The sequence below is a fragment of the Denticeps clupeoides genome, chromosome 1 (assembly GCF_900700375.1).
Source record: "Denticeps clupeoides chromosome 1, fDenClu1.1, whole genome shotgun sequence".
NCBI classification, from domain to species: Eukaryota; Metazoa; Chordata; class Actinopteri; order Clupeiformes; family Denticipitidae; genus Denticeps; species Denticeps clupeoides.
Window position 1 is genome coordinate 15,341,289 of NC_041707.1, and position 23,423 is coordinate 15,364,711.

Below are 23,423 nucleotides of genomic sequence, written 5' to 3' on the forward strand. Positions count from 1 at the left end.
AAACCACTTTGCGGAAGGGAACTGTATTGAATTTGAAATGAAAACATTTAAAACAATAATCATGAAATTACGTAACCCTGGATAATTCAACAATTTGAAGGAACTTTATGTAAAAATTATTTAACAACACTTACATTGTGAAATGGATATCGCTTGTAAATAAATGACAATGTAATAAAAAAAGAACAACACTAACATGGATCACACACAACACATGTGGATAATAAGGCTGTAATAATCTGACCAGGGAGCTTAATAATGGGCACGGTGATACACCCACCCCAACTGCATCACAAGTTTTAAAGCAGTGCATGGAACCTGCATCTGGACTGAATTATGCAATAGCACTGCGGCAAATCGCCGAAAATATAACTTATTTTGGTAAAAAAAAAAAAAATCCCAACAGCTTGTCTCAGCATTAGTTCAATAACTTTAGTTTAAATGTAATAACATTTCATTAGCAAGAATACAGTTAAAACAAGTTGCTTATACTTTTTACGTCTAAATATTAACATTGTTTTTCAGTGCAGTTGGTAATCACAATAATTCTGTAAATATTTTATTCCATAAGTGTTCATAAATATTTGACATTAGACCTCTGTGTTGTTTTTGTTTTAGTGCGCTGTGGGGGCAGATTATTAAGAACTTATTGTAACATTTTAGAAAATGGAACCAGCCTTTTTCAATTTTCAATATTTGTGTGTGCGAGACAGAAAGGGATAGACATGCGAGGATTTGTTGCATTCTGTAGTCTTCCATGAGAGACGTAATTATACACTTTCCCTTTTAATAATGTTTACCCAGGGTGCTTTTGGGGAAATGAGGTGGAAAATGATGTGTGTGTGTGTGTGTGTGTGTGTGTGTGTGTGTGTGTGTGTGTGTGTGTGTGTGTGTGTGTCAGACTGGGAGGCTCAGACGTGGCTGTTAGCAACTGATACCAGTAGTTAAAGGCGGAACACTGTGACGTTTCTTAAGGAAATCCTCCCGTCTCTCCCTCCCTCCCTGTGGGTCTCGCATCATTCCCGCTGTTTCCCGCCCCGGTGGTTATAGACTCTGATCAGGACTCCCTGAAAGGGCGGATTAGATTAGGAACAGAATTCTCGGCACCCTGTGACCTCCAGACAAAGCCTCAGCTGCCGGGGGTCCGAGCTCCTTAAAGCAGCCCATATGCCCAGGACAAAGAGGGACAGATCTGTGTGTGTGAGGGAAAGTGAATGTGTGTGTGTGTGTGTGTGTGTGTGTGTGTGTGTGTGCGTATGTGTATTCCAACAGGCAGAAAAATGACCAATAAAGTAGATGGAACATAAAACGTCCCTTCTTTTCTGAATGCTTTTTCCTCTCGTCTGTGGAAAAAAAAAAAAAAATTCTCCATCCCTCCTTCCACCTCGTATGCAACTACCTTTTTGTGAAAAGAGAGAAACATCACAGCATTATTATACTATTATGTGCCATGTGTAGGTCACACTTGTGCTGTTACAACAATCATGTCGGCATGGATCCCAGAAGTCCTCTGATGGTACAGTATATGGACAAAAGCATTGCAGCGGATTTCCACAAGATTCCTTCAAGTGTTTCTGTGGAAATGTGGGCCCATTCATTCTTTAGAGCATTTATGAGGTGAGACACTCACGTTGGACAAGAAGGTCTGGCCGACAACCTTTCTTTTCTGTGCATCCCAAGGTGTTCAGTGGGGTTGAGTTCAAAGTTCTGAGCAGGCCAGTCGAGTTCTGTAACACTAAGCTCTTTATAGACAACACAGTCAAGCAGGTGACGTTTCCCATCATCCGCCAAACACAGTGAAAGTTGGGAACGTTATAATAATTCAATGATGCAGCTTACTGTTGACTGCGGAATGTCCAGCAGGGATGAAATCATCTTATTGCCGAACGACCCATTTTGTTTCACGATTGTTTGTAAATGGCGACTACATGGCTGGTGCTTGATGAAAGGAGTCTGACTGAAGTGGGACCCGGGTACCATCTCTTCCCCGGGTTAAACACTGCACATGCACCCAAACAGGCTCATGATCTAAAAGAAAATGTGACCCATCAAACCAGGCAACTTTCGCCCCCCCCCCACACCACAAGACAGACCCAAATAGGTTTTTAAAAAGTACTATTCAAACAGTACGGTATCAGGAATGGTATCATGAAGGAGCACGGAGAGTGTTCTTCTCTCTTAAGATGCTATTACTAAAAACTTTAGAAAATCATTTTATGTTCTTCACAGAATAGGAGGCGAAACCAAAGAAATCTCAGGTTAATTTAAAAAAAAATGTGAATCATTTTTATTTTGGAAAATACTGAAACAGGTCCCACCGACCTGATCATAACACAAAGGTTAAATAAATGCACTTGACTGATTTTGAGGTGTAATGTACAACGTTCTTGGAAAGTCTCCTTTTCAAGCATTCAGGTGAATGTCAATGCATTAAACACACACAGGGTGTGTCTTGTTCTAAACGGGTACCACAGACGAGAATGAAATGAAATGAAATGTATTTATTTATTTGTATCTTTGTTTATTTGAATTTTGAAAGGTCTGTGCTGAGAAGATCCATACAGCTAACATGTAGTGTAAATTCTGTACTGAAATAATCCTTCACCAGTACCAGTACATGATCATGTAATAGAGCCTGGCACAGAATTCCTCTCAGCCATCAAAACACCATCTTGCAGCTAGGATAGCAGATTATTTAGCTTTTAATGTGTGGTTTATCCTGACATGAAACCAAACCCCTAGTTAAATTGACAATCTGGTGTAAAATGAGATCGGAGTTCAACCACTACATGGTTCTTTTTTTTTTCTGTTGCCAAGATCAATTCATTCAACACAAAACAGCAGAGCAAAAATACATTTCATTTTCACAACACTGTCCTTTCAAGCCACATCTGCAAACATTCCCCGCGATCAAAATATGAGAAAATAATATGAAAAATTCATTTGTCCTTTGTGGTCAAATTCATGTCTCAGACTACACACACAATCAGAGGTAGGCTTTCATGGCTGATCTGGTGCAGCGCTGTGTGTGTTTGTGTGTGTGTGTGTGACCTTGATTCAGTTATCCATCCTCCAGCCCAGACCCCGACTGTGAGGCTTTTTATTTCTCCTCCACCTCTGTAACCCTCCCTTCTCGTTTTCTTTTTTGTCTCCCCTCTTCCCTTCCTTTTCCCTCTGCTCTATCCATCTTACAGATGCCTCCTGCCATTGTTGAGCTGCAGTCCTTCTGCCCGTAGCCTTGCCGTCCCCTCTTTCCTCCGCTTTCTCTCTCTCTCTCGCTGCCTCTTCAGGCCCGTCTTATTAGCGGACACACAGCTGAGCACCAGTAAGGATCAGAAGGGCGGTCTCTCTATCAGCCCAATCCATTTGTTGGGCGATTGAGTTGCTGCCTGGCCTTTCCTCTGATGTCGACCTCCCCATAGGAACCGTCGCTGGGACCCTCAGCTCCACAAGTGTCTCTTGCTCACGGGATCACACAAAGCCGCCAATCACAGCCGCCGCTCCGGAACAGATGCAGGGTTGGCTGGGAGAGGGGGGGGGGAGGGGAGCGTGGGCTGCATTGCATGTCCCTCTGCCGGGGGATAAATCAGTGGTGAGAAAAAAAAAGGACTGGATTTAGACTCAGAAGTTGGGTTTCTTTACACCCAGACACACGCAGGAGTAATTAGAAACCTTTCCATATGGATGTACATTTATATTATTATATTATTATTTATTCTTTTGAAAGAGGTTACAATCCCTTGGAATGACACTGATGGGTTGCCAAATTCTCTAAGCTTTTTTTGATGACGCTGTCTACATGATGAACAATATGATTCATGATAACTTGCTGCCATGCCTTGCAAGCAGTCTATGTGGCGCACTGTGGTACAACTACTGTGTTAAGAGGTTTTTTTATTTTTCTTCTTTTCTTCTTTTGCCTGGTTTTGTTTGACCCACGACTCCCCTCTTCAGCCAGCAGGTGGCACAATTGCATAGGAGCTGGTTGTCTGGTTGAGGATGGTCCTTCCCTCCATTTTCCTCTCGCTCCATGTGTGGCTCTCTCTCACATACAGAGACATAAGTATCCTCGTTTCCCACTAACCAGTCTCTCTCTCTCTCTCTCTTCGTCTCTGCCTTTCCTTTCTGTCCCGGGTTCTTGTGAGGTGCCGTGATTGAGGCCTTGCGACGTCTCGGCCCTCCACCGCAGCAGTTTCTGGAGACGAGAGCTGTTCGGTATAATGGACCCTTGGCACAGGCACAGTTTGACAGCTGGGGAAAAGTGGCTTGAGTTCTCCGCAATGTCACCACAACGCCACTCGCAACTTTGCACCCTTATCGTTTCTCTTTCTTTTTTTGTTCGACTTTTCTTAGGTTTCTATCTTGCTGAAGACATAACAGCTGCTCAAAAATCCCAGGCACTGAAACAACTCGAGACAGACCTGTCTCTCTTCATCCCCCTCTTTCTTCCTCTCTCATTCCGATGACCTTTGTTTTTAGGGAAGGGATCTCTGCATTGAGAGCAGGCCGTAGGCGAAGCTTTCTGCATGAGGTGCGTGTGAATGGCCCTCCTTTCTTTTCTCTTCTTTTTTTTTTTTTCCCCTCCTCTCTTCCGTTTTTAAGGGGAACACTTGACCGCCCCTCTCCACAGGAGTAAGCGAAGGAGTGCGGTAGAGAGGGAAGTGGAGGAGATCCCCCGGTCAGAGATGCTGCGGTGTCTGAGGCAAACGTGGTGGAATTTGTGGAATTAACAACATTTTTTTTTTTTTTTTTTTTACCCTGCTATTTTCCTGAAGAAAACCATAGATATCCGACACATGACCGGATGCTCTCTTTGAAAGCGCCGCTTGGTTTTGTGCGGTGCACTTGCCGTGGCGTCTTGACATGCTTTTGCCGCGGCACAGAATGGAACAGCCTTCAGCCGGCCGCCACACCTTCTGTTTTGCAATTCTGAAGCCTGGCCATTAACGGCTCGTCCTTGGGCTAAAAACTCCTCCGGCAGAAACCTTCGCTCTGAATTGCCGAAGAACTCTTCCCGACGGTGCCCGGGGCCTTGCCCCAGCCGGCTTTTGTTCGGAGAATGGCACCTGCATACCTCTCACCCGCCACCCTGTCCCTGTAGATGGCAGGCCCTGGTTCTGGCGATAATTGCCGATTGTTGGGCTGACGATTGTAATTTTTGCGCCATACATATCTCACAATTCTCTGTGGGCTCATCTGCCGTTCTCCCTCGCACCTCAAGGTCCTCGTCTTGTGTTCTTTACAAGAGCCGCGGGGTGGGAAGTGTTGCATGGGCAGAGCGCACGTTACAGACTGCTTTCATGGCGAAGCCGGCCACGCGGCTCTCCATCTGAATGGTTAACATGTTGGAGTGTTAAAACTTCAATGGTAAGAAAAAAAAACAACTTTGTTTGAATATGCAATTAGCGGTGAATGAGCTGGTGATGCGGGAAGAATGCCTCCAGCTTTTAGAGGCGACCCGTGAGATTTCAGCGTCTCACAGCGAAGATGCAAAGTGCTGCTTAGCTATTAGCTACGGGCCCGTCCGTCTGAAAACTTCCCCGATTTCCTCCACATTCTTTGTACTTTGAAAGAAAACGTTCTTGAACCTCTTCAGAGACTTAAAGGACATCTTGAATGCTGGTGCTTCAGAAACTTTAAATTACTCTTCCTTATGGCCTCGAGCGACTCGGCTAATTCTGATTGTAATTTTATGAGGTGGAGTACCCGCAGGGGTGGGTGGTGATGTAGGTAAGGGGGTGGGGGGACAATACAATTAAATGATTAACACACAGCATGACGGACAATTAAAACGATTACAGAATTAAAATGCACTAGGCTGATAATACAGGCATCGTCTTTTCCCCTTGTCTTTTTTTCTTTATTTTTTTTTTTCAAAGCAATTTTCATAATTCCAATAATTGAAATTATGGCATATTCATTCTCTTTAGTGAGTGAATGAAATGCAATCATTAGCATCCAAACAAAGTAATTGGGTAGCCCTTTATCTCCAGTTATAGGTAATAAGGCACAATCACTCCCTCCCTGCACCCCTCCCGATCAGAATGCAAAAAAACAAGTAATTAAAGTGCAGACAGAGATGAGACCCCGGCTCTGATCCTCCAGCGAGCAGGTTTGAAAACAGTGCTGATTGGCGTGATTAGAGACCTTGCACTATCCCAGATTTCCTTGTTTATAGCCGTGTGTTAGGTTGGGTGGATGGGGGGGTATATTCTCTGACAAGATAATCACAATCATATTTTATTTATTATTTTTGTGTTTTAATTGTTTTGTAATTAGGAAATGGTGGTGGGTGTGCTGAGAAACCTGGCTTGGCTGAGGTGGGGAGCTCTATTTTCCTGAGAAAGGTCATGTTAGCAAGTAGACAAAAATGAAATATATCTGGACGATGCGTGAAAATAATGGTGGAAGCAAAGTTGCATTACGTAGATCCTTGTTTTACCCCGACGTCCTTAGTCATTCTACCATAGGTTGAATAAAATTGAATCAAATTGTCCAGTGCCAGGTTCATGCACTGATGTATTCCACTCTGTACATGTTTCTCTGATGTAGCGGAGTTAAGTAAGGATAGGGGAGCTGTAGCCCATTAGCCCACTACCATTTCCCGTCAGCAGTTCTGTCAGAGATCTTGCTGTATGCTGATTGGTCGGTCTGCTAATGTTCAACAAACAGCAGAAGCACAAGAAGGATTCCAACTATTTAGCCAAGCAGTAGAGCCCTTCAATATTTCAGTAGCCTGTAAAACCTGAAGTACCTCAAAGCGTCCTCCCTCACATCTGGTCAGCCTACTCACGTGTGACCTGATTACAAGTGGTGCACCCAAGACAAACTGAGATCTGATCCCTCATTCCAAATATGGAGGTCACCTGGGCCACAGGATAGTGTGCTTGTGAATGTGTCCTGGACCTGAAATCTTCTGTACATGTTTGTACATAATATCTGTCTGAACATTTTAAGCTTGTAGAGGTATAATGTGAATGTGTAAAACATCTTGGGATAAGAATCGCTAAGGAACATTTGATTAGCATTAATCGATTGAATAGTCATGGGAAGGCATTGCTGGATCCTGCCTGTTCAAAAAAACATACATAGAATCATGAATGTGTTTATTACCGTAGGGAGGTGAGATCTGATCACAAGTGCTCATGGGACACATGTGGAGATGCATCCTAATGTCAGGTCTGAATTAACCCACTTGTGCCCACTTGTGAACATTTTACACGAGACATTTATTAGTTCCATGTCTGAACAGGGCCAAAGTGTGTAACCTAACCTTCCAAATGCTGCCACGCTGTCACCCACTCCACACACTGAAGCCTGCAGCAGTGGAGCCGGAATTAGTGACTTGAAAACGGTTGCTAATAAATGCAGAAATTTAAGAGCTAAAAAGTGAAGAGAGGACGACGAGAGTCAGAAGTGGGGTGGTAAAAGTGCCAAGGAATCTTGAAAGATTGAAGACATCCTCTGGGACCATGCCTCCTCTGAAGGGGGGGACCTCCTCTCCTCTTTCCCCTGGAGAGCTTCATTAGACCTTTTCCAGTAGGGAGCTGAGAGGTACAGCCCCAAAAGGACCTTTTCCCTCTCTGTCTCATTAACACCTTCCCTCTAGTTCTCCACCACCTTCTTCAGTCTGTACTTCACGGCCCCTATTGCCCTCCTTCTCTGCTCCCCTCCTAACCTCTTGCCACGGAAGGTTCCCAGGGCTCCTTTTCTCTGGAGAAGAAGAAAGGGACCATTCCATTGTGGACGCCTCTCCTCACATCCCTTTCTCCACCTTTGCTGATGAGGGCAAACTCTGACAAAAGACCCAGAAAGAGAATCATCTGTAACCCCCCCCCCCCCCCCCCCCCCCCCCCCCCCCCCCCCCCCCACACTCCCCCACGTCTCCACACACCCCTGGCTTTGGCCCTTTGAATTTTGACCATTTTTGTATTCCAAACATAAAGGGATTTCCAGCTTCAAAAGAGCCGAGCCACATCTAAAGCCTGTCAGATTTTCGCTCTGTATATTCCCTTTACCTTGTTTTATTCTCTCCGTCCTTGGTCTTTCTTCTGGTCCCTTCACCCTCCCACCAGTAATCGATTTGCGAACCCTGCCTGTGTCCCCGCTGTGTGGACGGTCCTCGTCTCGCCAGGGTCTTCCTGAACTGAAAAGGTGCATCTGTAGAAGAACAGGCTCCGTCCCCTCCACATCATTTCTCTTGTTCCGACCCTCACTTGTGGGATAATTGTTCATTTATTCCGCAACGCAGGTATGGAGGAGATTTCTTTATCTTGACACCTTCACCGCATGCGACGACACATTCGCAATCATGTAGTTGATCAGCGCCTCTTTACTCCCCCGATGCCTGTTGTCACGCGTCTCGGGCTGATGCGCCATTGTGGCAGAGCCAGCGGATTGTTCTTGGGCCGAGAAGAAGCCTTCAGGTGCAGGGAGAAGCATCAGAACGGGCCCAAGACAAAGAGAACGAGGCGAGAACAGCCGTCCTCCTGCTCCCTGTACCTGCTCGGTGTTGAATGAGTTATAATTGCTTCTGATTTTCACTTGTCACGGTTTGCCACACCTGATACAAAAACCAAAAAGTCCCCGGAAAGCCAGGAATGGGGAAGAACAGAGGAACGGAACACAGAAAGAATGTGTCTGATTAGTGCGTTTCCAGCGATGCGCAATGGACAGCATTGTGCTGCCTTTTTTTTCCTCTAGTTTTATTGTCATTCATTGACCTTCCGTATCAGCCACATGTTTTCTGTTTTTTTTTTTTTTTTACATGTTCAAAAAGGGCCGAGAGAGAATGTACATGCAGACGTTCTTCTAATCAAACGTGGCAATCAGGAATCTCAAACCAACATTATGTTGGTTACAATTGCTTTTAATTTATAATCAGAAATGGAGAAGGAGAAGGAGGCAGAGGGAGAGAGAGGGGAGAAATGCGGGGCCATTATGTTTCTCTTTACTGGCCCAATGAGCGCAATGGAGAATTAATCAGTGGCCATTAGGGTGTATTTACGCACCGCAGCCAGGGGCCTGTGATCAGACTCGCTTTCCACCCCCTTCCCTGCAGCTCGGGGCTCCCTCCCCCTCGCTGCTGGTACAGCGGCCTGACAGCAGCGTGCTCTCCTTGACCCGTCGGTAATGGAGGTCAGATCAGAGGCAGAGGTGAAATATACCGCCGTTTTGTGTGTGCGCGTGTGACGTATGACGAATGTGCATTAAGAGAATAGAATGTTTCACCAAAATCAACACAGAATGGCTTTAAAGAACACAGTGTGTGTGTGTGTGTGTGTGTGTGTGTGTGTGTATAATAAATGAGTGTGTGTGCATGTGTGTTTACATTAAACTCCCACAGGTCCAGCAGCAGGAGCAGTTCCAGCTCCTTTAGACAACGTTTTCAGTGCTCTGCTCTGCTGTTGTCTCAGGACAAACACACAAGAACTCTCGTAATCTCTATCAATCCCCGGTCTCCCGTCCAGCCCCCACATCGTCCGCCTCACTCTGCCCGTCCAGCAGCCTGGTGCCCAGTTGGTCCATGTGCCAGTGGGTGCCAGGCCCGAAGGTGGGTGCACAGGGCCACGCCATGGTGGAATAAAGCACTCAGCGCTCTTTAAACAGGTGATAACAGCACAAAGGCGGCCTGGCACGCTCTCCACTGCCTTACTGAAGCAAACAGCTAATGATGTTGACCCAAGATTAGCAGCTCCCTCAAAGAGCCCATGGAGAGCCAGCGAGGGACGTGAGCTTGTGAGCTTACTGCCGTTTGTTCACTTTGTTTAGATGTTTGTTGGGTGTGGCAGCGACGATGAATGTTTTTAGTAAATGATTCGCCCGAGGCCCCGGTGGAGGAATTCAAACCGGGACACGTTTGTTCTGGTGTGATTTGAAGATAACGTTTTTTTTTCTTTCTTTCTCTCAGATCTCTCAGCCTTTGTTTAAAACATCAGACACATTTTCCCTTCTGTTGACTGAGAAGTGGAAGGAGTGAAAGAGATTTGGCCTGTCACTCTCAGGTCAGCAACGTTACACAGATTAAGTGATAGCACAAGTGTGTCTGTGTGTGTGTTACAGTACATAATGTCACATTGATAGGGTCATTCCATTAGGTGACCTTTTTTTTTTTTCTAATTTCAACTTCTAGAGAAATTTGCTTTCCATCACAACATAGACCGTCATCATGACGTAAACATTCAAACCATCAGCAGCAGCAGACTAAACTCAAGACCTTCGTTGCCTTCATTCTCTTTCGTTCACTAGTGGGGCAGTGGTGGCCTAGCGGGTAAGGAAATGGACCCATAGTCAGAAGGTTTCCGGTTTGAATCCGATGGTAACTTGAAAGCACGTTGTAAGTCGCTCTGGATAAGGGCGTCTGCCAAATGCCGTAAATGTAAATGTAAAATGTAAATGTAAATGAATCCCAAACCAAATATCATCCTGCTTTTCATGGCTGCCCATTGTTCATGCAGAGGACACATTTACAGCATTTATCAGACGCCCTTGTCCAGAGCGTCTTACAATCAGTAGTTACAGGGACAGTCCACCCCTGGAGCAATTTAGGGTTAAGTGTCTTGCTCAGGGACACAATGGTAGTAAGTGGGATTTGAACCTGGGTCTTCTGGTTCACTGGCGAGTGTGTTACCCACTAGGCTACTAACACCCTATTTTATATAATATAGGAAACATCATGACGCAATTTTTATTGTGAAATCATTCTAGCCAGCCAGCCAGCCCTTGTTTAGAATGTCTAGTCAGCTAGACATTTTAGTATTGCCATATTTTTTAGAACTATCCTTGCAGTGGAACGTTCTAAAACAGAACCGTCCTGTGTTCTGCATTCATCAGACACCCTTATCCTGGAGCAATTTTGTGTTCTGACTTTGCGGATGTCCGGTTCTATAAGTGAGTGTGTTACCAACAGTTACTTGTGTAGTAGTAGTAGTAGTAGTAGTAGAGAAAAATCCTGTTTTCTTACAGTTTAGATGGCATTTAAGCATCGCGTCGCACCGTAGTCAACCCTGATAGTATATTAAACATAATTAAATTGCACCAATCAAAAGAGACTCTAACCCACCTAAACTGAGATCCCTTTAAAGGGCCAGTCTAGATAAAACAAAAAAGCCTTTCCAAACAAGGCGAGTTGGCCTTCAGTTTCCACTTGCACTCCAATTTAGATCTAGCACTGAGACAGGGTTGTATGATCTTTTTCATGTGCTGTTGTCGTAGCAACCTAAAAGCATCAGAAGGAGAAAGAAGGAAGGCGCCTTTTCACTGCTGCAGGAGGGTGGGACACTGGGGTCAATGATTTGATGCAATTAAAAGCAAAGAGAAAAATAATATCCGGCCTCTACAACATGTTATTGCTGACATACAAAAATTTTTTTTTTTCTTTTTACACTCCCTCCTCTGACCTCTTTAGTTACATCTTTTCATTGCTAACTCACTTTTCATCTCTGTTCATCTTCACTCTACACGACGACCTCAATGTCAACTTGATAAATGCCCTTTAGCACCAATTAAGTTGACACTTCTACCCACCTGATACAATCTGCTACGTATGAGCTGAATTTTTCTCTTTCTTGGCAACCTGATTGAACGAAAATTGCAAACCATGTTTTTATCCGAGACATTCAGCTCCAACAAAATAAAAGGTGAAGTATGGATTGAAAGTGAACACAGTTAACGTATGTCCTGTTCCAACCCTTTGATATCTGCTTTTGGGTATAACAGATATGAGCATCTGTGAAAGAAACTATGTTTATCATTACAGATTTCTTGCAAGCAGCGTGTCTGATCGTGCACCAGTTGACATGCTTCTACTCAAACACACACATACACAAACATGCATGTCTCATCTTAAAAAACATCACAGGTAACTGATGAAGTCTCAGTGCAGTACAGGCAAAGTGGAAGGTTAAAAATGTCGCAATTTCCGATTAAAGAAAAAAATAAACACTGCCATCCATAGGTCTGGAAATGAAGAGGTCATGATGTTAAAAGCTGCTAAGCCTTCTAAGGTCAACAGCTGGTCTTGACTCGGAGTCAAAGGTTACCTCGTGTTTTCATCTGGCACAGCCATTTATCCCACGATTCTGAATCGATTAAAAAAAAGACAAAGGACAGTGATGTTTTTCCTCATATCTGATAGCCTTGATGTCGCATTAAAATGTATGGCATTTATCAGACGCCCTTATCCAGAGCGACTTAGAATCAGTAGGTACAGTTAGGGTTCTGTGTCTTGCTCAATGACAGAATGGTAGTAAGTGGGATTTTGAACCTGGGTCTTCTGGTTCATAGGCGGGTGTCTTACCCACTATACTACTACCACCCAATAAACATAAACATCTGGTTTTTACAGGACACCACTCCTGTAACTGCTCACAAACAAAGACATATTGTCCTTTCTGTTTCAGTTTAAGAAATTCTTTGTTTAAAAAAACGATCTGAGACCATTTGAATGTAAGTTCATTTACTTTGAAGTTTGAAATATAGTTTTTTCTGATTTTGAGTTATCTTAAAATGCATTTGAAAGCATGTGTCTCATATAATAAATAAAATGTGATATGAATGCAGATTCATATAATACTTATATCCATATAATACTATATATCCATACAGCCAAGGAGTGGACGATGGTAAAGTAACCTGGTTAAACAGTTTTCTGAGCTTTAAACTAGAGTATATTATACACATGGAATTTTTTCTAGGAATACAGTTTCACTTTGTTTTTATATTTCCACTACTATTTTATTTAATAATCTGTTATCAGAACGCATAAATAATAAGATTTAAATAATATGTAATCATCATGAATATGAGAAGTAATTTTCTTCATATGATTTCATTTCTCAGTTGGATTCCCATACTCATGCATGTCAGAGTGTGGAACTGAGATCCAAATTCTTCTGTCATGCAGCGATCTGCAATCAGCATGGTAAGGACAGGAAACAGGACGCATCCATGCAACTTCATGTAGGTGGGAATTTTACTTTGAACAGAATCACAATATACAGGACAACAAGCAGACATGTCTACATACAAACAATCGGCCGTACAATGACCCTGCGAGGACTAGACACAAGAGGGTGACGTCAATACACTCAACAACAGGTGAATACAATTTCAGAAAAGGGCGACGTTGACACCAGAAACAACCCAGGTAACACATATATCACGACCATATATTTCATATGAACTTCATATATTTGAGCACATGCATATGCAAACTCACCATCATCATCTTCATCACTCCTGCTGTCAAGGCCAGTGAGGGCAGCATCTGACTCTCCGCATTCTGCTGCTTTGTGGCTGGGTCAGAGGAATGAAGATACAGGAGAATGTGTAGAATTGTTTCACAAGATTCACTGGAGTTGCAACGAACTGATGATGTTTCGCTTGTACACAAACACACACAAATGCAGCTCCGTGCAAAGAGCTCCAGGTGATTTCTCTGGAACATGTAATTTTCTCATTTCCTTCAAAAGCACTCCGGTCCGATATCAATTAGCGAGGAGCTCTGACCTCAGCGGTGCATGAGGAGGGAGGGAGGCAGAAACAGAGATGCTGTGATGCGCTGCACGGCGGATTTCAATCAAGGGCTCCCTCCCTCCTACACCCATCAAATTACAGCCAAATGCATAATTCATACACCTGCTGCAGAATGCTCATTCACAGTAAACTGTACTTTCAGTCCTAAAGAAAAAGACTTCAGAGTCATTGATTAATTATGAGAAATGATTAAAAACTGTTTAAAAAAAAAGGAACAGGAACAGAAAGGGTTTGTGATTTTTTTTTCAATCATTCCAGTGTAATTTACCTATTAATCCATTAGTTTTTCTGCAATAAAATTTGGTGAAATCTGAGGAAAAACATATGGATCAGGCCCATGATTTGGGATTAAACCTAAATAAGGCACAACTGCTTGAAGAAAATGTATAAAATTAAAACATAGCATTTTATATCCAATATACAGACATTGTGTAATGTTTCTGTGGTGATGTTAATAAGACTACATAAATATCTTTTATGATGCTGCATGTACTGCGATGGTACAAAATAAAAAAGACTCCACCACTATACCCCTGGTGAGTGTGATCATTTTTAAAATAACTTTATTAACATTTCTTCTAGATTGTTTTAACCAGTTATTGATTAGACAAGAGTCTTTGGAACACAGGAAAAGAAAGTCCCTGGATCTTACGAAATGGGTGATGGACTAAATGAACAATCTCAATATGTTCCTTGCACAGTATCAGGAAGCCTGGCTCCACTGATTAAAGGACACAAGTTCCCAAGTTGGGTTTATTTACCCGTTACATTCCACTGTGTACTGACAAACACGATGCTGTGTCTGTTCCTGCTGGAGCCGTCTGCACTGTGCCCTTCTGCTTTGTGATTAGTCTTTTTTTTGTTTTTTTTTGTCTTTAGGCTATTAAAATTCTTCTGTGGCTCTCATGTTGTTGTCATTGCACATGTATGGAATGTTACTGACAGTTCTAACTGCAGGATACAGTAGTAATAGTAGATCCCTGCTATTTATATGTATGTGTGGGAGGGAGGGAGAGGTGGTGTTGTTTTTGTGTGTGTGTGTGTGTGTGTGTGTGTGTGTGTGTGTCTTTGTAAGCCATGGTGCGCGCCAGATAATGGGGTCCCCCGGAACGCCACTGTGTAATTCGAACCCTGATTACCTGTCAGCCTATCAGGACCACATTTGACATTATAATGCAGCATATCAGAGATTCCGGGTCCTGGGCTCTGATTGGTGAACCATATAACACCAGAATTTGCCACTGGGTGGGGAAGTCATGCAAAGATACAGCACCATCATCAGGGCGCCGTTAAATGTGTTGGCCTGGCATCATCGGTCCGCCTAATTCATGAATCTGTTCAACCACTTGTCAGTTTAAAATGTCATTTAAAGTGCATTAAATTAATGTTTCAAAATCACTGTGTGTGTCTATGGATGGCTTCACCAGATGCACTGGGGAGTCAAGAGTGTGTGTGCGTGCACTGTTTGCTCTGATGTTTGAGTAATGCACTGTGTGTGTGATGCATGGAGAGTGTGTAGTGTTGTGAGTGACTGGGTAAGAGTGGGTGAGAGTGTGTGTGTGTGTGTGTGTGTGTGTGTCGTAGGAGGCAGGCAGGCTCCAGGCCTCCTCGTTTTGTTGAAGAGAGAAGAACTCCGCTGCTGCAGTAATCAGCGCTCTGCTGCAGGACCTGAGCCAAGTCTCTCATCCCTGCCCCGCTCGAGAGCGGCTTTAATTAACCATCATACCACAGATGGGATCGATTTTTCCCTCCCCACCCCCCCTGCTCTCAGTCTCTTCACCCTTCTCCATCTCCCTTTTCTGCTTTTTCTCTTTTGCACTCTCCTGCCTCCATCTGTCATTGGTTCTGTCTGCCTCGCTCATGCCGGCTCTGATAATTGGACTGGAGCGGTGCCAGGCGCTCCTCAGCCCGGGCCTCACCTGCTCAATACCTTATTAGTGTGTGGATCTGTGGAGAGCCATTGCGGATTAACTAGAGAGATATAAGATTGATTTCTGGCCCTGCGGATGAAATTGGGTTCGGTCTTTGTACCCCCTCCGCTCGGCGCGTTCACGTGTTCGCTCGGTGCTGCTCGGGATATAATTCTGTATTATTTTCCAGGAGTGCATGCCTATTGATGAGAGATGTTTTTTTTTTTTTTTTGGTTAATTATTTACCTTCCCAGAAGACCCTACGCGCCTCTCCGTCTCACGCTAATTTACTCTTATTTGTTTTTACACGTCGAAAGGATAGAAGAAGAAAAAATAACAGAGAGAGGTTTTTCAGCTATCTCTTCCTTGCACTGAGAAAAAAAAGAAATCTAATCTCAAATTGTAATCTGCGCGCTGGCACCAGCCGCTCGGCGTAAATGGCGTTCGATTGATTATTCATGGATCTGTCGTGTCAACGAGCGCGCCGAGACGGGAGATTAACGTCTATTTCGGAAATAGGTGACGCCTCCTTTCATCTTTTTCTTTCTCTTTTTCTTGTTTTTTTTTTTTTTTGGTGGAGTTCGCAGGCCGGATATTGAGGCTCTGGGAATTCTTCTTCTTCTTCTTCTTTGAGAGAGAGAGAGAGAGAGAGAGAGAGATCTGCAGGTACGGGACAGAAGAATACTGGCGAGGGCGCCGATTTGCTTTATTAAGTTATTCCTGATATAAAACAGTAGGAGTGTGCATGCGTGGCTAAAGGCCGTGATGCTGCTCAGAGGCCCGCCGCCTGCCGATGTGCAATCGTTCTGGTTCCACGTGATCCGCCACCACTCCAGATACCAGATCACGCCACTCCAGAAACACATGATGCATCCTGCTGACAGAACTATGCAATGATCCTACACAGTGGCTGAACATTCCACAAGAACATCAAAACACGTGTGTGTGCCACTTGTGTTATGTGCATGTGTGTGTTGCAGAGTGTGTACGTGGTAAGCAGCATGTGTGGATGTGTTGCAGTTGTGTGTCAACGTACTTGAGTTATGTTGATATGCATGTGTGTGTTATTTGTGCTTTACATTTACAGCGTTTATCAGACGCCCTTACCCAGAACCACTTACAATCAGTAGTCACAGGGACAGTGTCCAACTCAAGGTCCTGCTCAGGGACACTATGGTAGTATGTGGGATTTGGGACTCTATGGTCGCCTTGTTCATAGATGCGTTCATGGAATGTATTAGACTTTTGGGGGGGTTTTAGTTGTGTTGTACCTGTACATAGTAAGATTTTTTGGAAAAAGTTAGTTGAATTAATGTTATTGAGTAAAACAAAATATGATGGGTAAGAGGCTATTACCACTTGTGCGGTTATGTCATTTGCATTCTGAAAATAGTGTATGCATGTGTATGTGCTGTATTTGTGTGTTTATTGGGTTTAGTTTAGTAAACGAAGGTTGTGAGTGTTGTATGTGTGCATTTATTGTATTCGTGAATGTGTGTGCGTTCATTCTATCTGTTTCTGGTATTTGCCTAAACAAAAAATGAATTCATGCAATGTTACCATTGTGTGGGTCTTATCTGTGTGTGTGCTATTTGAGGTGTGTATGCAGTGTCTTTGAGTGTTTAAAGTATTTGTGTGTGCGATGTGTGTACAGACGAAAGCTCCCCCCCCCCCCCTCCTGGCCTGGACGCCCAGACCCCGGTTCTGTTGCTGTGTGATTTCCTCTTCCTGCAGACTGCAGGAGTGTTTGTGTCGGCCGCGGCCTGCTGTGATTACCTCTCCCTCAGCGAACTTGCGGAGAGAATAAAGCTGCCGCAGCACAGCCAAACAGGATCAACACAATCCAATCTCCAGGCCTCTGCTCAGATAGAATCATTTGATGGGGAAAGAAAGGTCCGTGCAGCCGGATAAACAAGCAGTGGAAAAACAGCCATTACAGCGAGAATCTCACACACTCACACACACACACACACACACAATCACCATGCGGTACACATCAAGCGGATGATAGGCACGACTGAATTGGCTGCCCACAGAGGGGACATCAGATGAAACCTGAGATTCATGGTAATTCAGACACGGCTGCCACATCACGTTCACATATCAGAAAGGGTTCAATTCGAGCTCTGGGGCAAGATACCGAACAATCTGACTCTGAACAAAAGCAAACACCACATGTGTTCCTCCAGTCTGTCTCTCCTTTCTTCATTCTCACAGCAAACAGATTCGTTTCAAAGTCACCTGGGACAAAAGCCTGTGCTTAATGAGAGATGAAATGATTAAGGGCTTCATACCGGTCATACCTGTACCAAGCCCTGGTCTACCACGCTTCAGCACAACCCAACCTCCCAGAGGAGTCCTTAGTAGATCATCAACACACCACTGTGAGATACTAATGGCAACTCTCACCATCCTTATTGGTCTGTTAATCATGATAAGGTCAATTAGCTTTTACCAAATGTACAAAGTTTCTACGTGAAAATGACTCAGAAGGCAGTCAGAAAGCTGCCAGTCAAACATGTAAACACAATTAAAGCAGGTGGCTTTTGTGTATTTTCTGAGTGGGTAGGAACTTTAAAACAGATGTGCAATTCATCCATGCCAGAGACAACCCCCCTGCACCAAGATCGAGATGGACTGTGAGTTTAGGGCCAGATCAGATATTGCTTGTAATTTTTGAATGGAGCAAAAAAAAAATGATGTTGCATCCACAACCCACCTTTGTCTTTTTTTATTTAAACGTACACAGCACCCCTTAGGCATTTTGTAATCTCAATAATTGAATAAAGCTTAGGAGTAATCACGCATAAACTGAGAAGTGAATTTTAAAAAAATATGACAAAAAAACTAATTTCTGTGGTAGTGGGTGGTAGTAGCTTAGTGGGTAGCACACTCCATGAACCAAAAGACCCAGGTTCAAATCCCACTTACTACCATTGTGTCCCTGAGCAAGACACTTGACCCTAAGTTGCTTCAAGGGGGACTGTCCCTGTAACTACTGATTGTAAGTCGCTCTGGATAAGGGCGTCTGGTAAATGCTGTAAATGTTTTAAACTTACACTCACAGAAAAAGATATTCATGAACACACAAGTTTGTGAAGTTACAGCTCCTGCAATTAAACAAACCCAGTAAATTCTGCAACATTTGTCCAATATGTGTCATCTCTCTATTCACCAAGCACAGCAAACAATGACCAATGGGCAGTTCGTGTTTTACTCCTTTTCTTCTGGAAAAGTGTGCCTGTTCTGCGTTGTTTGGGTAGTTCTGATTTAGTTTACATTAATGCATGAGGGAAATTTTTATTACTGAAAATTAAAATATAAATTAACTCACATTATAGGATGTCAAAATGTCAAATTACCGGTCACTGTAAATGTAATGTAACAAGCCACATGCGGCCAGGCATCACCATTTCTTAAATGGTTTGTTGCTTTTGTAAAAACATTTGTGATCCAAATGTGTTACAAAGTCAAGATTGATGAATTATTACTGAAGTTGAATGTTTTTTTCCTAATTTGCTGCCTACTTGTTCCCCTGTGACTTGCAGATGTTCACATGATTTGAAAGCTGGGAAGTGGCGTTTCTGATTCTCTTCAGAGTGTTCAGAATACTGAAGATGACGCAGGGTAGCAGGAGAGAAGGGCCTGGATAGAAGAAAGAAAAGTGCTGGGAAGTTTGGAAGAAATTGTGGGGTCCCCCTGCTAAACAAACCCCCCTGGGACCTTAATTGCACTCAGGTGCACAGGGCTCCTCCCCACTCCCCTCCCACAGTGGCCTGGAGACGCCGCCACCGGGAGCCGCGCACAAGTGATTTCTGTAGAGGGGAACATGACGGGGGTCCTGTTTGGCTGGTTTGGGGAGTTTAGCAATCAGGATTAGGGTACACACCCCATCCCTACAGTCAGGCACACTTACCAGGATGCATCCGGATTCTTCCTGCCAGGAGAGACACGGAGATTAGCGCTCGCCCGGAGTTCAGCGCACTAAGGAGCTCAGGTGTATGGCCTGATGCACCTTGCGCAGGTGTCTCAGCACAAAAACACGCCTGCAATGTCCAGTCCACACACCCTCATACACAGAATGGAACCAACCCTCTTCAGTCCATGTAATCTCATATGATGACTTAATCCAGCTACTGCTGATTTTAACCAATCAGACAGATATTTCCAAAATTGAAATGGATAGCTGCTCCTGGATCATGTTATTGGACAAATTCCAAAACTTTTTGACTCACTTTCAATAACTTCTTAGTTCCACTTAGGGTTGCATGAACATCCATCAAAAAAATTTGGATTTCGTTACTGTATGCAGCATTGATAAACTTTATTGGACTCAAGTTTTATGACGTCATAGAGAATTCAACTTCAAATTTAAACATGCAAGATTGGATATCAATGCAAATAATAAAATAAAAACAGTCAGGTGCTTATGGAATGCCGTATAAAAAGTATGATTACAATTACAGTTACATTACAGTACAATGGCTGGTTACTGCTCCCCACGGAGACCATGCAGGCTAATGCTGCACCTGCAGAAGTGAATGTGACGGTTTCAGTGGAATAAGGATCCACATGCTGCCCACTGGACTGTACTACAGGCCGTATTGTAATACACACACACAGCAGAGGTCACATTCTTATTAATGCGTAGGTAAGAAGAGCGACTGACATTAATGTGTGACAAAGGGTTGGATGCAGTGGCAAATGCAGATTGGTAATAATGAAACAAATTCATTATATCACACACAAATCTACATAATTATGAAACAATACTGACAAACACTCGAATCAGGCAAGTGATATTTTATTTCAAAACACTCAACTCAAAAAAGCCTTTTCATGTTTGATTTTTGATTATAAATCTTATGTTCTGCCTCATTAAAACACAAATTACATGGAAAATTACACAGAATCACCAAACAAAGCTTCTTCAGTGTGATGAAGATCACATTGTTGTCCAGTGATGTTTCCCATACTGCATTTTAATATGAGTAGTAATTCAAATGGAAATTTCTTTATTGTCCAAAACATTCCTAATTGTAAAAGGGCTTTATGTGATTTGTTGAATCAGTAAAATCCATGATATTTCTGTAGTTTGGATGAAGAAAAGCTCTCAAATCCTATGATTTGGTCATCTGATCACACCAGATCACACTGTGAAAAAGTCAGTGGAATGCTGTCAATTATCCACTCAAAGTTATGCCATTTTTATAAAATATGATATCAATTTCACATGGTCTGGCCAAAATTAGTTCACTCTTCCACACATTTTTTGTGGCTTAATTGTTGCAACTGTTCACAAGATGTGTATGCATTCATCTCAAACTTCAAGGGTATGAAAAAAACATTCTCTGATACACAATGGGGTTTTTATTAATTGGTTAGTTGGACCCAGCAATGCAGCACATCAACACGTTTATTCATATTAGAACGTTGTCACTCATCTCAGAACAGTTGGGTCAATGACGAGGTGCGTTTGTGCATGGCGCCTTATTGAAACACTTAATGTTAAAAGGCTGGTTGCTGTGGAAACCGAGGGGAGGAAGGACAAACAGCCAAGTGGTGGGCTGAGTTAGAGCTGAATACACACTGTCGCTGTGAAATGGTCACCGGATTACACTCGCTCAGATCGGTTTCGGAGGTACGCCGAGCGTCTCGGGGGAGACGGAAGGGCAGGAGAAAGCCTGGCTGATTGCCTGTTTATTATCCTGCCCCACATCACATCTACAACTGTAGTGTCTGGTGAGACTGGGCGGATGTGCTGTGTGCGCGAAGCCTGGACGCTTGTCCAGTAGGGGGCGCTGGCAGGCAGCACAGAGGGCCTGGAACGCCATGCCTCTGTGGTTAAGTGGCTCATCAGCATCCTACTCAGGCACCAGGCCCACGCGCGCACCCTGCCCTGACTTGATTGTAATTGCCTGAATTCTTCTCCTGCTGATCCATCCTGCCAATATAACTGCCACGTTTTAACCCCAGAGAGCCGAAGCCGGGGGAGGGAGGGAGGGCGACCATCTCGACTCCGTCGGGCAGGTGTATGGTGCGATGCCTCAGATTCGCCTCCCTGCGTTTTGTTTCCAGGGCCAAAGGTCAACAGAGTGTTCATCTGAGTTCGTTATGGCAGGATAAAAAGCGCAGATTTCAGGCCGTTCCCATGCAGCGCCACTTCATTCATGTCCAAGCGCAGACAGGCACAAAAAGGTCAAATTATGTGTAAATGAAATATTTTATAGTAGTGTGGCTCCATATATACCGATTTTAATTACAAAAAACCTGCATTCTACACGGTTTTTAATTATCCAGAGGCCCATGCAAAGTGGACAAAAATCGCGATTTTTTTAATAATTTGATGTTTTAAGTAAAATGAAAAGAGATCAAATACAAGTAATAATATTCGTTAATAAATGCACCAGATTGCCCGTTTTCTGTATATGGTTTTGCATGTGCTCATACGCGGCAGCAGACAGCAGAGCTGCACTGGGGGCGTAATGAAGAGCGGACTGGTGGTCAACAGGTGGTCCCTTTTTAAAGATTGCAGTCAGCTTTCTGGGGATAGAGAGGGAGGGAAAAGCATGGCAGTGAAACGTGTCAGAATCTCATGTTCGGTGGAATAAAAAAACTGTTTTCTCCCCTTTGTTCCTGCCGAGAGATTCAGCCTTGTCCCTCATTGTTCCGCTAACAAACGAGCAACAGTCTTTTCTGACACAGAGCCACAGATGAATAAAGACTGGAGCTGACTAGTCACATGGGAGGAGGAGGGGAAAAAACAAACCATCTCTTTTTGGAGGGTTGGAAGCCATTACGAGTTTGGGAGTTATGAATGGATATGAATCTCTTCTCTTCTCAACACAATGCAAGGGGGGCAAGAGGGAGGGGGGAAAAACACAGCGTCTTTTTCACCACACCAAGAAGTCTTAATCACACACCGAGCAGATATGAAACCTCTGGGGGGGTCAGCCCACCACCACCTGCTCACAGATCCTTTAGCTACAGCATTCGGTATGACCACTGAACACATGATTAAGGGAAATCATATTTCTGTAAATGTAAAATTTAGGGGAGGTGTCTGTATGCAACTTTCTGTGCTCAATCCAAATGAACCATGTGGCAAACCAGCCAGGTCTTCCTAGGCACTTTGACCAAAAGTTAGCAATTGAAATGATTGTCATTGTGATACACTGCAGGCCAGCATATGGTGACATATCGAAATGTGTCCTCTGCATTTAACCATCACCCTTGGTGAGCAGTGGGCAGCCATGACAGGTGCCTGGGGAGCAGTGTGTGGGGACGGTGCTTTGCTCAGTGGCGGCTCGGGATTTGAACCAGCAACCTTCTGATTACGGGGCTGCTTCCTTAACCACTAGGCCACCACTGCCCTGGCGCCCTAGCTGTCTTCAGCCTGAACATCAGTTCATCAAGTTGACTAAGGTTCTTTCCTTTTTCAGAAGACCACAAATTGTACAGGAACTACATTCCTACAGTTGGCGAAATGGAATTTCATTTGTGGATCATATCTCCTCTGACTTTTAGAAAGAAGGCCCATATCCCATTAAAGAAGCACACTCAGTCAACACCTTTACACACCTCCCTTTATGTTACCATGTTTTCTTGGATTCATTTTAATGTATACATTAAATCAGCTAAATAACATAGTTTAATTTTCATCACATTCAAGTTTATCAGGGCTGTGTTGCACGGTGATGCCACATAAATTTGACTGACTGATTTCCACCTTGAAGTACCAATGATGCGATGCCATCTGAATGTTGGCCAGGTATCCTGCTTCTGTCCCTACAGGAAAAAAAGTGCACAGTGAGACAAATCCTGGCCTAAACCACACAAAAAGCACAAAAGATTTTTAAGGAAATAAAGACTGATATTTAGTGAGAGGCACTTCACCTTCCTATTAGTCTGCAGGCCCAGCTCAATGGTGGAGGGCTGGGCGGATCCCGCGGAGACGAGCCCGAGAACAAAGCCCTT